Source organism: Leptinotarsa decemlineata, unplaced genomic scaffold, assembly GCF_025532065.1.
Source record: "Leptinotarsa decemlineata unplaced genomic scaffold, Ldec_3_MD MMD2_tig00002974_RagTag_RagTag, whole genome shotgun sequence".
NCBI classification, from domain to species: domain Eukaryota; kingdom Metazoa; phylum Arthropoda; class Insecta; order Coleoptera; family Chrysomelidae; genus Leptinotarsa; species Leptinotarsa decemlineata.
Window position 1 is genome coordinate 14253435 of NW_027412578.1, and position 16386 is coordinate 14269820.

A 16386-nucleotide genomic window follows, 5' to 3' on the forward strand; every position below is an offset into this window, starting at 1 on the left:
TTCGGAAAGCTGCTGAAATTTGCTTTCTTTCTATGTATATCATACCTATACCTAACTAGTCAAGTTTCGGACTTATGAACATTTATTTGTGAAAATGTCCCTTCAGAATGGTATTTCCATTCGGTATTTGGTAAGCAGGCCATGATTACTATTTGACAGTAGCGTTGTGACATTCTCCTAATAATATCGACATTTTCGTCACTTCAGAAGTTGCAAATACCTTCAAAACGATGGAACAAAACTATTCAAACGAAGTTCTTATGAATTTGTTTATTATTTTTGGACAGTGTGACAAAATTATCAGCAGAACATGTAGAAAGTTCAATGAAATGTATCCGAATCTACCGCCAATGAACCTCAAGAAATTTATACGAATTCAGAACAATTTCAATATGTTTGGATAAACTTTAAAAAAGCACCAAGAAACTTGAAATTGGAAATATTGATATGAATAATTATAAAAAAGTAAAACAATCATGTGGAATATTTCAAAATATGTTCGAATCGCTGGCCGTTCACTTCCAAGCACTTTAAAATGCGGGTGTTGACTGCTTTCGTGGTGGCAGATCTGATTTCATTGGGATCCAAATCTTCAAATGTTTGGGCAATCCTTTCTAACAATTCATCTCTCGAACGCACGGGTATTTTGTAAACTTTTTCTTTAAACATTCCCCACAAATAAAAATCTAATAGATTAAGATCGGGTGATCTCGCTGGCCAATTCCATGGCCCAAGCGCCTCATCCACCGATCGTCAAATAGTCTATCCAGTTCTGCGCTCACTTCTCTTGTGCAATGTGCAGGAGCTCCGTCTAGTTGGTACCAACAGTTTCGATAATCTTCGAGTGGCAGATTATCCACGAAACTGTCTACAGTATTCTCCAAAATATTCAGGTAGCTTCTGGATGTTAATGACTCCTCGTATATCACGTACCTCAATTTGTTGTCCATCAACATGCAGAAGACATTAAAACTAAATTTTTCTTGAAATCCGGCTTCTTTTGTGACGTGAGGATTTTCACTGGACCAATAATGACGATTTTTTCTATTGAAAATCCCTCCTCTCGAAAATTTCGATTCATCAGTCCAAAGTGGATCTTCTTGAATGCGTGTCAACAACATTTCACAAAATTCTACTCTCTGTTGAGGATCTTGAGGCTTCATTGCTTGAATTTTGGTGAATTTATAATCATGCATTTTATGTTTTCGCAAGATTCTTTGAACCGATGAATATTTTATACCCAAATCTTCTTCAGCACTTCTTATCGATGACTCGAGAAATGCGTGAAAATATGCTAAGACATTAATCTGGTTGTCTTCGAAAGTTACGGTCGAGGCAAGTTTCTTGGTGCTTTTAAAGTTGATCCAAATGCATTGAAATTGTTCTGAATTCGTATAAATTTCTTGAGGTTCATTGGCGGTAGATTCGGATACATTTCATTGAACTTTCTACATGTTCTGCTGATAATTTTGTCACACTGTCCAAAAATAATAAACAAATTCATAAAAACTTCTTTTGAATAGTTTTGTTCCATCGTTTTGAAGGTATTTGCAACTTCTGAAGTGACGAAAATGTCGATATTATTAGGAGAATGTCACAACGCTACTGTCAAATAGTAATCATGGCCTGCTTACCAAATACCGAATGGAAATACCATTCTGAAGGGACATTTTCACAAATAAATGTTCATAAGTCCGAAACTTGACTAGTTAGGTATAGGTATGATATACATAGAAAGAAAGCAAATTTCAGCAGCTTTCCGAATTTTCAATAATATACAGGGTGTTCCATTTAAAATAATCAAATTTCAGCAACGTTTTCAAGCAAACGAAAAAACTGTATTTTTTTACCACCCTGTATTGAAGTAACGGAGATTAGGCTGACGTGTGGGAAGTGTCCAAGTATCACCTAACTCCAAACCAAACTACTTAACTAAACTAAACTTAACCAAAAGATATCGGCATTTTTAGAAGTCATGATTTTCGAAGAAAAAAATTGAAATTAATTTTTATTTCGAAAACGGTAACAGATAGGTATAGGGAAATATCAAGAAAAGTTGTCGGGCAATTGTTGGAGATTCCAAAAATAATATTATATACAGAGTGTTCCATTTGAAAAATCAAAGTTGCTACTGCTTTCTAATAGAAGCGGCAACACCGCATTGTCGAAAATATTTTAGTTGGCTAGAGAATGTCCGAATATGCCCTCCATTAAATTTTCAAAGTGATCCGTTGTCTGGTTCACCAGAAACGTCTAATGTGCCATCCACCGTGAATCAGCCTGTATGTGTGAATATGTATGTATATGATAATAATCTTTATTTTTCTTTTTGACATGATTGAACACGTATAGAAATCGTCAGATATATAGAAAATAGCATACTTAATGATAGTAAAGGTAAAAGTAATACATGTTATTAAAATAGGACAGTGATTAGTCACGTGTATAATGAAATAGAAATATAAATATATAACTTTTATTTATGTATACACGTATGCACAGATACACACACCTATACATGTACATAATCACATATACATAAGAATGTTTGCAGCCTTAATTCAAAAGGAACTCCCGTATCGTGCACCCAAGAGGAATCTTATTTGAATTGAAGGAGCAATATTTTTAGGAGTGATTAATTTCTGGGAAAGAAAGTTTTTGGCTTTCTGCTACTCCATCTTAATACAAAAAAAAAGATGAGGGAATCTTCAAATCAGATTCCTCTTGGCTGGAATTGGATCAAATAGGTGAATGAATGTCATTACGATATCATCGATGACATAAGCAGATCAAGCTTATTCCGTGACATTAAAAATCGTAATTGTGTGTATTTTCTATAATGTTATCCAATTTGGCACTGAAGAGCCTTGGGGCAAGTGTCTTAAGGCGAAACATCGATGTATACCAGTGAGGATGACAGTGTTCCATGTAAGTGCAATTTGTTACCATTCATTTAAAGTAGAACTCATGTGAATGATATCTGATTTTATTCCACAACGAATGTTTGAAATACAAGCTGAGTATAGAAAAGTCTCTTCTGTATTGGTGTCCATTATAACCCCCAACAAACTCCACCCTCCACCTAATCAACAACACTTTTTGAGCAATAATTCCAACCCATTGAATTCCAAACAGAACATATTCGTTTTAAAACGCATACCCAAACTAATGATCACTCCAAATTTATTGTTTGACCCGCGGCAATGGAATAATTTCAATGTGAATTAATTCGGAGTGTTACGCGTTTCACTGGAGAAGTGAAATGGATAATATTTATTAGTTTAATATGTTTAACCTAGTCGAGATAGGCTGGCTTTGGCGGATTTCGAGCTAATCTTCTGTGCATTGTTGCGGGTAATAGACAACGGCGATCAATTATCAGGAGTCGTGTGACAGCGAAGCTCTGAAATGTTTGCTGAGGCCCTGGATCCAATTTTTATGTTGCTTGAATTATTGTGTTCATTTGCAACAGAGTTGATTTCAAATAACAATTCACTTTCAATGAAAGTGTGAATCAGTCTGTTCCACATTTTTTGCTAATTCAATTGTCATGTACAGGTCAGGTTCGACGTGAATGGATATCTTCGAATCTCCATTGCAACCCACAAAGATTCAGTGTGGCGTACACCCTCTGAAACTTCCGTCTGTCCAAGTCTCTTGATGTGATTCAGAGAATGTACACCCGCTGTAATCCAATAATGGTCTTGTTTCAATATTTTTGGTACCTATACAGTTCATTTGATAGTGATTTCAAATTGAAAAACAGTGCACTTTGTTTCGCTTCTCTGAATACCGTTGTTTTTCCGTAATACATTATTAAAATTTCACTAGTTCGGACTTCCATTGTCTATTATATAAAATGATTTGAAATCCCTGAAACAAGTAAAAAAGAATAATTAAAAAAAAATAGTTGAAAATAACAATTATATTAAGCAACAATAAACCTGAAATGAAATGATAGTAAAATAACCTACAAGTAAAAATATAATAATTGAATAAATAAAAATTAAAGGAATGCAAAAAGAAAATAATAAAAATAAAAAAGTGTAGAGATTCCAAGTCACGTTAGTTAGTCACGTTAGTTAGTCACTAACGTGACTTGGAATCTCTACACTTTTTTATTTTTATTATTTTCTTTTTGCATTCCTTTAATTTTTATTTATTCAATTATTATATTTTTACTTGTAGGTTATTTTACTATCATTTCATTTCAGGTTTATTGTTGCTTAATATAATTGTTATTTTCAACTATTCTTTTTTAATTATTCTTTTTTACTTGTTTCAGGGATTTCAAATCATTTTATATAATAGACAATGGAAGTCCGAACTAGTGAAATTCATCACGAAACATTGTCAATCACCTTCAAACAAACATTATTAAAAATTGGATTTTTTTGGGCCCGTGACGTCACGGATCTAGTCCCGCGTCTTGTTCGATTGACCAATAGGAACAATACAAATAATCAACATTGCCAAATCGAACAATTCACGGAGCATATGAACAGTTTCTGATTCATTCGTGATTCAAAGTGGAATCAGTCATTTTAGACAACTAAATCTAAGAAACAAGTGCAAGAAATTCATTAGAAGGGAGAATTATGTATACATGGTGTCCAAATAACACAAAACGCAATAAAAACATTATTTTTAAAATATCTCCTTCAGTAGACATTTTCACGTTGATATCATTGAAATTTCAATAATGGAAGTGTATATGAACCCGTTAACGTGAAAATTAGGGAAAAAAATGTTCACATGGAATAAAATGCACACGAAAACCATGCTTGGAAATAAGTTATATATCTAAAATCCGTACACAAAATCGAAAGATCACAATATATTTACCTAGACTACGATTTTACATATCCCTACTAACACTATAAATGTAACATAGCATACTTTAAAAAAAAATTGTTTATATCAGTTTAGTTTAGGTTAGGTTATGTCAGGTTAGGTGAGGTTAGGTTAGGTGAGGTTAGGTTAGGTGAGGTTAGGTTAGGTTAGGTTAGGTTAGAGGAGAGTGAAGTAAAGTAGAATAGAGTAGAGTAGGTTATGTTAGGTAATGATTTTTGATAATTGATAATCCCAGCCAAACATTAAAATATAGTTCTCATATTGATTAATTTCTATTGTACTGACATTTATTTAATGGCACAAATGCGAGCAAAGCCGCGGGTAAAAGCTAGTTACTTAATAATATAGAGTTATGAAAATCAAAAAATGAAACAAACTGGAATAAAATTAATTTATATCACAACAATTTATAGGTAGTTTTATTTCATTAGTTCGGACTGCCATTGTCTGATATTATTTAAAATGATTTGAAATCCCTGAAAGAACTAATAAAAAAGAAGATATAAAACAGAATAACTGAAAATAACAATTATAATAAGCAAAAAAACCTTGATATGAAATAACAGTGAAATAAAATACAAGTAAAAATGGAACAAGTGAACAAAAAATTAAAAAAAATAAAAATGAAAAAATTAAGAGATTCCAATCCGAGTCACTTCACGACGTTTCGATTTTTAGTATCTACAATCGTCTTCGGGTGATGACGACTATCAAAAATATTCTGCTATCACTCGTTCCTGCCGGATAATCTAAAATGGAATAATTGAATTACTGACCGCACCAAAACTACCGTCTAATAATTTCCTACATGTCTGTGCCAATAGAACCGCTGTAATGCACATAGTCGCATTAACGGAATCATATAAACATATATTCCATGCAAAGTTTGCAGTATCCATTTGCGCGATTCACCACGCTGGACGGCTAATCCTTCATGGCGACGCCTTCGCTAGCAGAAGGGAGATAATCTTGAAGGCAAATTCATAAAAGGGTAACGCTGAAGTCACGAATGATCTTCATTTTCACAGCACCTGAAAATATATTTCAAAGTCCTGGAAAATGTCAAAACATCCACGAGCGCTTGCTGGACTCGACTGTCCTTGGAGAAGAAGCCTGAGTATGTAGTGGCGAAGATGAAATATATGGGGTCAACAACAATCCGTTCACATTTATCAAAGTCAAGCGAAGCTCTCACTCAGGTTATTGTGTTATAGTTATATTCATTGACGATTAAAGTTATTCTAGAATGTCACATTCCTGCAATATACGAGATCTAATCAAAAATTATTCGTTTATTCATCAATTTCCCTTTAGAGTAGTCCCCCCCACTTGTGCCAGCATTTTCCCCATTCTTCGAAGAAGTTCTGATATACACTTTTTGATTTGAGCTCTCTAAGCGACTGTTTTTATATCCTCAATCGTCGCCCTTCCACGGGTCTCTTCAACCGTGAGAATTAGAAAACGTCGCAGGGAACCAAATCTGGTGAATATGGTGGCTGAGGCACGATTATGTTTTGGTTTTTGGCCAACAAATTACGAATAAGCAATAACGAGTGAGCAGGAGCCTTATCGTTATGTATTATTTTTCCACAATACCAGACGTTTTTTTTCATAGTATCTCGCAAATGACGCATCACTTCAAGATAACACTCCTTATTGACCGTATGGCCGTGTGGCAAGAACTTTTGATGCACTACGCAACGCTAATCGAAGAAAACAATGAGCAAAACTTCGACATTTGATCCAAATTGGCGTGATTTTTTTGTTTCGATTGTCATATGCCAACATCCTCAAAAACTTCTCTAATAGCGATTCGACGCTACTCCATAACACTTTTTCTCAGTTTCTCAACTTTGTAATCGATTGTTGAGATGTTGGGACATTCAGGGCGCCCAAGGCGACATGTTTTGCTATCACAGTGGCTTTTCCGTAGTGAATAACACGAGTATGCTGTCCACTTCATCAAGTAATGGCCGAGTCAATCATAAATTATCGTTTCTGATCTTTTTTTGTAAGCAATTTTTCGAAGTACTTCAGTATTGAAATAATATTCAATACATATGAAATATTATATTCATCAAACTTTTATTTAGAATATCTTCAGTCGTATGAAAACTTGAAATTTTCACTTAGGTTACTTTTCTTACATTTTCTTTTTTATCACCAGTAAGTTCTTCATTGACAATAATATTTTGAAAGGAAAAGTGTGAAAAACACTATTGAAGGAGGATGTGGTTATTCAATTCCATAATCAAATGAGACGAATTCATTATAAATCTGTATTATCTTCAATCAACAACTACTAATGAAAGTATTATCAAGATTTTGATAATGAGAAATCTACAATTTATAATCAACGATGTCACGAAGCTTTTCCTTCACAGTTGCATTCAACACAAAATTTTCTAATGTATCAGCATACAGAAACTGAAAGCCTCCTGAATTGACAAAATGAAAGTCATCTTATTAAGTGATGAAATAGTTTGAATTTGTGAAATGTGTGCTGGGCTTATTTTCCAGTGAATCGTCTTTCGACTTTTCCTCTCGCACATGAAAGGTTCACAAAAGAAAAACGTACAATTCACGAAATAGCAGCCACTAACGGGTTTTCGAGGGGTAGCGTTGATGATACAATAAGGAAGAAAAATTTTAGGTTGAAAATGAAGGAAATCTCGACTTTTAAAAACGACAAAAACCAAAATGAATATATCTCAGTTCAATACTACCAATACACGAAGAACTTTGGAACAATTTCCAAGAAACTTGGTATGAAGGTATTTTTTTAAACGAGTCATACACTACAGAGTCCAAAAGACAAAGTCAAGAATTCGGAGCAAAATATTATGGACAGACAAAAAGATCTATTAAAATAAGATATTAGGATCACTTAGCACACTTAAAATATGAAAGACCTGAAAAATCAGCAATCAACCACCATATTTTGCAACAAATAGATTCCATAGACTTCAGTTCATCAAGATTAGTTGGACAAGTTAACAACAACAGGCATCTAGATGCCTATGAGAGTGTAGAAATAAGTAAACATATTAATTTTATGAATAACGATGGTGGACCAATACCTTATAGTATACTATATAGCTTATTGAAATAATATTTTAATTATTAGATCCACCTGACTATTACATAAGGAAACATTGTAGAATTAATTTAAGACTAGTAGATAAGGCAATATTTTGAAATTAATTTAAGACTCAGGTACCCAGGGGAGGTACCTTTGTACCTTTGTAAATATGTTTGGTTTGATCTTTCTCTTGAAGATGATTACTTGGTGATCGAAACACGAGTCGAGGAAATAACGTTTTGGTGTTGGGAAAGAATTCCAGTAATATTTATTGAAAAAAAAATTCAAAAATATGTTTTTCCGTTAACCAGCTGCCGCCCCCTACGAACGACAACCCTCAAAAGTCGAAACTTGTGCGAACTAATGAGGTCTTATCTTTCAATGTGCAATTCCTAACACGGGTTTACTATATTTTCCTGTACAATTTCTACCGTGGGAACTATAATGTTTGTCACTGACTTTTTTTTTATTTTGAAAAATGAAGTTCGATTATTGATTCGAACCAATCAGGTGGAAGGTTGAAGATTAATTTGGGTTAATAAGTTCGCTTCATTCAATTTTCACTCGAAACATCCGAGGATATGTGAATAAACGCTTCCTTTTTTATCACCCATAATGCCTTCACGATTAGTTGACTCAAATCTTCTGTAGGTGGACAGCGTCGCAAATCTCCAGGAGATTTCCAACATTCCATGATGCATTTCGAGAGAAGCTCCCTCGATGTTTCTAATTGAAATTTATATGGTGAAGTTTCAAAACTAACTATGCTAGTGTTCAAATTTGTTCAGGATAATTAGGATTACTTCCAGGCCAAGTGGACCCCATTAAAAAGTGATGAATGTTATCGAGTTTTCTGAATGAAACGCTGAAGCATTCTGATTTGAAGGGTTGCATGATTTAATTTAATAATAATTCAGTAATGTTTTGCCAAGGGTTTGCCTGTACCATTCATATATGATTACAGAGATGAATGATCATTGGAGCTGAAAATCCTGTATCCTGAGGAGACGTAGCGAACCAAGAATGACAGTCATCTGCATCTCAAGTTTCGGGAGTAGGAAAGGCATTATTTTCTATGAGGACTATTAGATCTACGGGTTACCAGCATTCTTCATGCTTGAACGAAATTACTATTATAAATCATAGAACAACAATTTCGCTTACAATTAAAAGGGCATTAGTCATAACATGCAAACAACAGCACAGTCTGATTTGAGTCTGTACCACAGCTCTGTTGGAATTGACCGATATATTTGGGCAAGAACAGAGTTTTTCCTTCTGCCCAATATGGGTTTCGTGCGGGAAGGTCGACAGAGGATGCCGTGTGCGATTTCATGGGTCAGGTCTATGAAGATATTGACTCAGGACAATATGTATCTTCTTCGATCTTTCTTGCACCTTCGATAGTCTACAATTAGATTTTATTTCACAAAAACTGTGCACAAATGGAATTAGAGGAAATATGCTTGAACTTATGCAGACATACCTAGTTAATAGAGAATCCTAGGTTGAAGTTGAAAACTGTTGTTCTAAGTAGATGCTGAATTATATTGGGGTGCCTCAGAAGTCTGTACTGGGGCCACTAATGTTCATCATATTTATAAACGATATGCCTGAGTTCTTATCAACAGGATCTGTCACGATGTTTGCTGACGAGTAGTGCTCACAGCACAGGCACTTCAAATATTCATTTGGAAATTGGTGTAATAGAAATAATCCCATCTTTAACTTGAATAAAACCGTAAATATCAATTTCAAATGCCGAGAAATTCACAATAACAAAACTATGGATGCTGTATCAACCAGTACCAATACAAAATTTTTAGGGGCCTATCTAGATCAGTGTTTAACATGGAGTGACCAACTGCAGCATGTTTGCAAGAAATTAAGCTCAGGATTCTATACAATTTTAAAACTGAAGTCTACGGTGAATCAGATGACTCTTATTGATACTCACTATGCATTTTATGGGGGGGTTGTGTAAATTCTGGAGGAGCGTTCATATGTCAAAAGCGAACTATCCGTCTCATTTTCAAAAAGAATTGAAAACATTTTTGTGTTCAAAAGCCTATTACTCCATCAGTGAATTCCTGAATGATGATTTTTAATTTACTTGTTGTCCGAGAGTTACACATGTTTGTCTGTCCTTTAGAACTATTAGTGTTTGTGACATTTCATTATATTTCGTTCAATGTAACAGTATCTGACGTGTACATCCATCCTAAGGATGGCTGCTATGTAGTGGGTGCGAATAAATTAGTTTGATTTTTGATTTTACTTAAAGCAAGAGATCAAATCAATGTAGAGTATTGGTTCTTCTAGATTTGAGCAGGACATTTGATACAAACAATCATTAACTCTCAACGTCCATTTTGCACCAACTTTGGACTAAAATGTTCGTAGGCTAACAAAGGAAGAAACATTTTAGATACAATTTGATTCAATATAGTTGCTTTCGAGGGCGATACAACGATTATAGTGGTCATAACATTTTTTAGTATTTGTCTTTAGCTACAAAACAGGTCCCATTTTTTACAATTACTTCTTCATCAGTGCTCTCTCTAGCGAGCATTTTTTTGAGGTCTGGGAACAGGAAAAGTCGCTGGAGGCAGATCTGGAGAATACCGTGGATGTGGAAGCAGTTCTAAGCCCAATTCATGCCATTTTGCCATCGTTTTCATTGATTTGTGACATGGTGCATTGTCTTGGTGAAAAAGCACACTTTATTTTTCTTCGAATGGGGCCGCTTTTCTGCGATTTCGTTATTCAAGTGCTCCAATAACGCTATGTATTAGTCGCTGTTGATGTTTATTTCCAAGATACCATGCATATTCCAAAATACTGATACCATAACCTTGCCAGCCGACTGTAGCGTCTTCGCACGCTTTGGAGTCGGTTCACCAGGTGCAGTCTACCCTGATGACGATCGTTTCGATTCTGGCGTGAGATGATGAAGCCATGTTTCCTTCTTTGTTGCATATCGCCGGTTGAACTCTGGTTTTTAATGATTCAGCTTCAAACACTGCTCAGAATCATCAATTCGTTGTTGTTTTTGGTTGGTTGTGAGCTCCAGCAGCACCCTCTTTGAGCAGAGCTTTGGCATATCCAAATCATCATGGACTATTTGTCCAACACGTTCCTTTGATATCTTTAGAGCCTTAACCATCTGTAGCAACTTCACTTTACGATCATGCAAAATCATTTTGTGAACTTTATTAATGTTTTCGTCGGTAACAACCTCTTTGAGACGTCCACTGCGTGCATCATCCTTGGCGGTCATTCCACCACGTTCAAACCACTTCTCAACAGTTTATTTTCCTAGTGCAAAGTCCAAATAATGTTTATCAAGCCAAGCGTTGGCTTCGACAGTGTTTTTTGCCAAAAAACAATGCTTTATTGACACACGAACTTCCTTTTTATACATTTTCTTCAAACTAGTAAAAGTTGCTTCACTATTCCAAAAACTAATAGTCCAACAGCTGTGAAATTTGTAGGTTGAAGTTAACTAAAAATCATGCGACTTTAATACTACTAACACCATCTGTGTGTTGGCCTGTGAAATTTTCAGTCCACCTTATATATAGGTTTGCATGGTAACTCAGTTTTTTGCAACTAGGCATTAGAAACACATTATGCATTAGGAAGTTGTTCTTGATAGAAAACATTCCAAACATTTGAATATGAAGTCGGGCGTCCCCCAGGGATCAATAATTGGCCCCCTTCTCTTCACGATATACACAAGTTAGCTAGAAAATATTCCACAATATTGCAATTTTTTTCAAAAATACCCTAATCTTGGATTTTCTTTTTAGTATTTTTGAAGAAATCAATTGAAACCGTGAAGTTTTCTGCAATAAAACATAAAAAATCAGATAGTGATGAAGTCCGCTCACAAAGCTACCCCTAAAAAACTCCTGCCTGAAGTTTTCTACGGGTAGCTATTATTCTTCTCTGCAACTATTACAAATCTCAAGGCTGTGTTTTCTGAACAATCAATTTCAGATGCCCCACAGGGAAAAATCTAGAGGCGATAAGTCGGGTGATCGTGTTGTCCATTCTATTGCCCCTCTTCGACCAATCTATCTGCCATCTATCTAACTGAAAGGAAGTAGTGTGGTGGAGTTTCATTTTATTGAAAGTAAATGAGGTCGTCTTGCAAAATCAGCCGAATCAATTTGATTTTCCAAATTGGTTGTTATTAATTGTTCTATCATTTCTATCATTTGGTCTCCTGTGTTGATTGTGAATAGACCATACAGATATATATATATATATATATATATATATATATATATATATATATACAAATATGAAAGTTATTGAGTGTCTTGATATAGAAACAGAAGTTAATATCGGACATAGCACTCAAGAAAGTGGCAAACCATAGACACGTGTTTCGGGCTTTTGGCCCATCATCAGTATGGTGCAGCCAAGTGTAAGGATGGGCAACACTTGGTTACCAAAAGATAGAAATACAAATGCACGGAGCCACCAACAGGAGCCAACCGCACATTTGTGGTTTCAGTTGATAGATCTCGTGTTCACAAGACAACTATCAAAATCACCACGGAGGCAGCTATAGCTACCTGCGTGACATCCGGGTCCAGGAAATTATACAAATATGAAAGTTATTGAGTGTCTTGATATAGAAACAGAAGTTAATATCGGACATAGCACTCAAGAAAGTGGCAAACCATAGACACGTGTTTCGGGCTGCACCATACTGATGATGGGCCAAAAGCCCGAAACACGTGTCTATGGTTTGCCACTTTCTTGAGTGCTATGTCCGATATTAACTTCTGTTTCTATATCAAGACACTCAATAACTTTCATATTTGTATAATTTCCTGGACCCGGATGTCACGCAGGTAGCTATAGCTGCCTCCGTGGTGATTTTGATAGTTTTCTTGTGAACACGAGATCTATCAACTGAAACCACAAATGTGCGGTTGGCTCCTGTTGGTGGCTCCGTGCATTTGTATTTCTATCTTTTGGTAACCAAGTGTTGCCCATCCTTACACTTGGCTGCACCATACTGATGATGGGCCAAAAGTCCGAAACACGTGTCTATGGTTTGCCACTTTCTTGAGTGCTATGTCCGATATTAACTTCTGTTTCTATATATATATATATATATATATATATATATATATATATATATATATATATATATATTGAGCAAAGGACCAGGAATCACACCCTGGGGTATATCTAATGTAATATCTTTTCTTGAGCTGACACTATCGCCGATTTTAATTTGTTGTTCCCTATCAAAACAGTCATTAACAGTGCGCAAAAAATTGCGCAATATAATCACTGCGAGCCAAATCTGGCGAATACGGTGGCTGTGGGAGCAATTTGAATTTCAATTCATGTAGTTCTGTCATTGTTTTGATTGACTCGTGACACGGTGCGTCATCTTGATTGAACTAAATTCTTTTATTTGCCATATGTGGTCGTTTTCTTGCAATTTCGGCCTTCAAACTCTTCAGTAACGCTATATAACATTCAATGTTCTTGTTCTTGGTCTACTGTGATCTCGCGTGGCACCCACTTTGAACAGAGCTTTCTCATAGTCAAATGCTCATGCAATATAAACCTAACACGTTTCTTTGATATATTTTCAATGTCTGCTAGCTCAAGCATTTTCGGCAAACCAACATTTATTTGTTGTTTCTGATGGAATGGTTAGGTTAGGTTAGGTCCAAAGTGAGTGGGTCTATTCGACCTTCACCGCAACCCGCAAGGGTTTATTGTGGCTCACACCCATTCACACTCGATCAAATGAACTCAGCTTCTTTCCTGATGAAGTGGAATCTTTATCAATACTTTCCATGCCAGTGTTTCGCTTGAACGGTATTTTTTCCATCCAGAAGCAGTATAAAATGAAAACACGAAATTGTTTTTGATCCATTGTTTTGAAAATAACAAAAGTAGTGTCATTCTTAGCACAATAACTCACAAACTCATGAGTGGAGTATCATGAAATTTCAACAGCTTTCTTTTGAAGGTTAGTACTATTTGAAAAAGCGGTGAATGTTATAACACTAGCGCCATCTGTGTGTTAGACCCGAGACTTTTCAGCCAAAGTGGTTTGATACTGAAAACGAATGAAACAATCTCCTTTAAGTAACGTTTCTTGTTCAGACCAGTTATTAAGATGTCATTTTGCAGCTATTCTTGAATAATGATATTGGCTTTGGCGGCATTTCTCTAGTTCATCAAGTTTCGCACAGCATCAGGACAAATGCAAGCAGAGTTGTGTTATAATAGATACCTTACGGTAATTGATCCAGCTCACATTCCATTGAGTTCAGTAAAAAAGTGGTCCATTTCTCAGAAAGCTCATCCAGAGTTTGTTGCTCTTCTTGCACTGCAGATATTGCATTACTTAATTCCCCAATCATCTTCATTATTATCTAGAAGTTTCAGTCATTCCAAACACATATTTCCAAGAAACACTGATCAATAATTAACATCTTGCTGTCTCTAAGCTAATCAATATACGACTTCATTATCAATATCCTCTTTTTATCGAACCAGACGAAGGCAAATTATCGAACTGACAATCGTACAAAAAGAACCAATTGAATCTGAAAGCTTTGAATTGTCGAATGAAAGCAAAAAGCAATAACACCACAATAGAGAAACACTTCGAATTGCTGCTATAAAAAGTCCTACGAGGAACACTCTCCATAATTCTGGCGCTGTTGTGGTGAGCTTTATTACGAGAACTATAATGAATATAACGATATGGAATTCAGGGCAAACAAAGGGCGCATTTTATAGTCCAGGCGCCAGTGGATGTTCTAGAATATAATATGAATTATATACCAAGTTAAGACCTCAAGTTAGGTCTAATAGTTTGTGGAGCATTCAGTCACGTACCGCACATTAGTATAATATTTTTAACGAGCTCGAGCTCAATGTTGAAGGAAAATATAGTGTTTTCAACTTGAAAATTGAACCGTATTCAAAAAACACTTATTCACTTGATGATGTTTGGCTAGGGCTGAGGATGGGTCTGAGTTGCGGACAGCAAGTTGATGTTCCTGTACTCTCCCTGTCACACGTCTGTTGGTCTGGCCTACATATGTTCTGGGGCAATCGGAGCATGGAATTTCATGCAAACCCTGGGATTCGTTGACAATTTTATCCTTGGGGGAACGGGGGAATGTGGAAGTGTGATTGTTGGTGGTGAATACCGTTTTTATGTCCTGTTTTTTGAAAATTCAGCCAATTTTGTCAGTTAGACCTTCTCACCCACAATATCATTTACCGATGCCAGATGTGGTGAATTGTTAAATGCTCAGTTTGTGTGTCCAAGCAAAAACAATTGGTGACGATCAAAGGGTTGTCTAATACGACTTTCTCATAATGGTTAATTGTAGTACGTGTCGCTCAGCGATCAGCTGAACGAGACCCAGCGTTTCTTGAGAAGGCTGTATAAACTTGTTTCACGCTATCTGCATCACAAAAACGGACAACCTGATAGAAATTTTGCAGAATGTACCGGGGCTATCCTGGAAATGCCCGAGTTGCATGAACTCATGTATTGTAATAAATGGGGAGCGTTTGCATAAAGTTATCGAAGCCAAACTAGATACTGCTGTTTCTACAATAAAGAGTCGTGTTACATTCTGTATTTCGAAGCGACTATCGCGTTTTTGCACTGACCGAAACGTGGCTCGACTCATCCATCACTAATTTAGAATTATTTCCGGATAGCTTTAACATATATAGAATGGATCGTAATTTTGAACGCACTTCCTCCTCATTGGAGTACATGAAGACTTTATTTCTTCAGAAATTAATCTTCGCTATTCTAATATTAGCGATTATGCTAGCCATCTTAATCATGGTACAACTAATAGGGAAATTACTATTCTCAATAACTTTTTACAAATCCTTGACCTATCTCAAAATAACTTTGTATATAATAAACTCAATAGACTTCTTGACCTGGTATTTTTTAATGGAGAGTGTCATGTGGAGAAATCAATGGATCCTTTCGTAGTCGAAGATCAGCATCATCCTGCCTTGGATATTACTTGTGTACTTGAAACGAAGGCTAACTACAAAAATAAACTGCATTCCTGTTTCCAGAATAATTATAATTTCAAAAGAGCCAACTATCCACAACTGTATAAGCAAATATCTCACATTGACTGGACCTTCTGGGAAGTTCTTGATGACTCAGAAGATGCATCTACATATTCCTATAGAAAACTTTATAATGTTTATGATCGCTGCTGTCCCAAGTATACAGTTGAATCAAAAAATAAATATCCTCCTTGGTATAATAGAAGCATTATTAGAGAGTTGCAGGCTAAAAGCAGAATCTGGCGCAAATACAAAGGTGAGTGTAATCTGTAGGCCCTTGAAGATTTCAAAAATCTTCGAGCAAAAATAAAGCATGATGTTGATGTGGCATATAAAAAATTTTTAGG

The 16386-nt window shown here is 35.6% G+C and overlaps 1 protein-coding gene across 5 annotated transcripts in view; it reads right to left on the minus strand.

Moving 5' to 3' along the window:
* The window catches only part of Csgalnact (Chondroitin sulfate N-acetylgalactosaminyltransferase), a 337563-nt gene that overhangs the window by 197076 nt on the left and 124101 nt on the right, over nt 1–16386 (minus strand). The window lies entirely within an intron of this gene.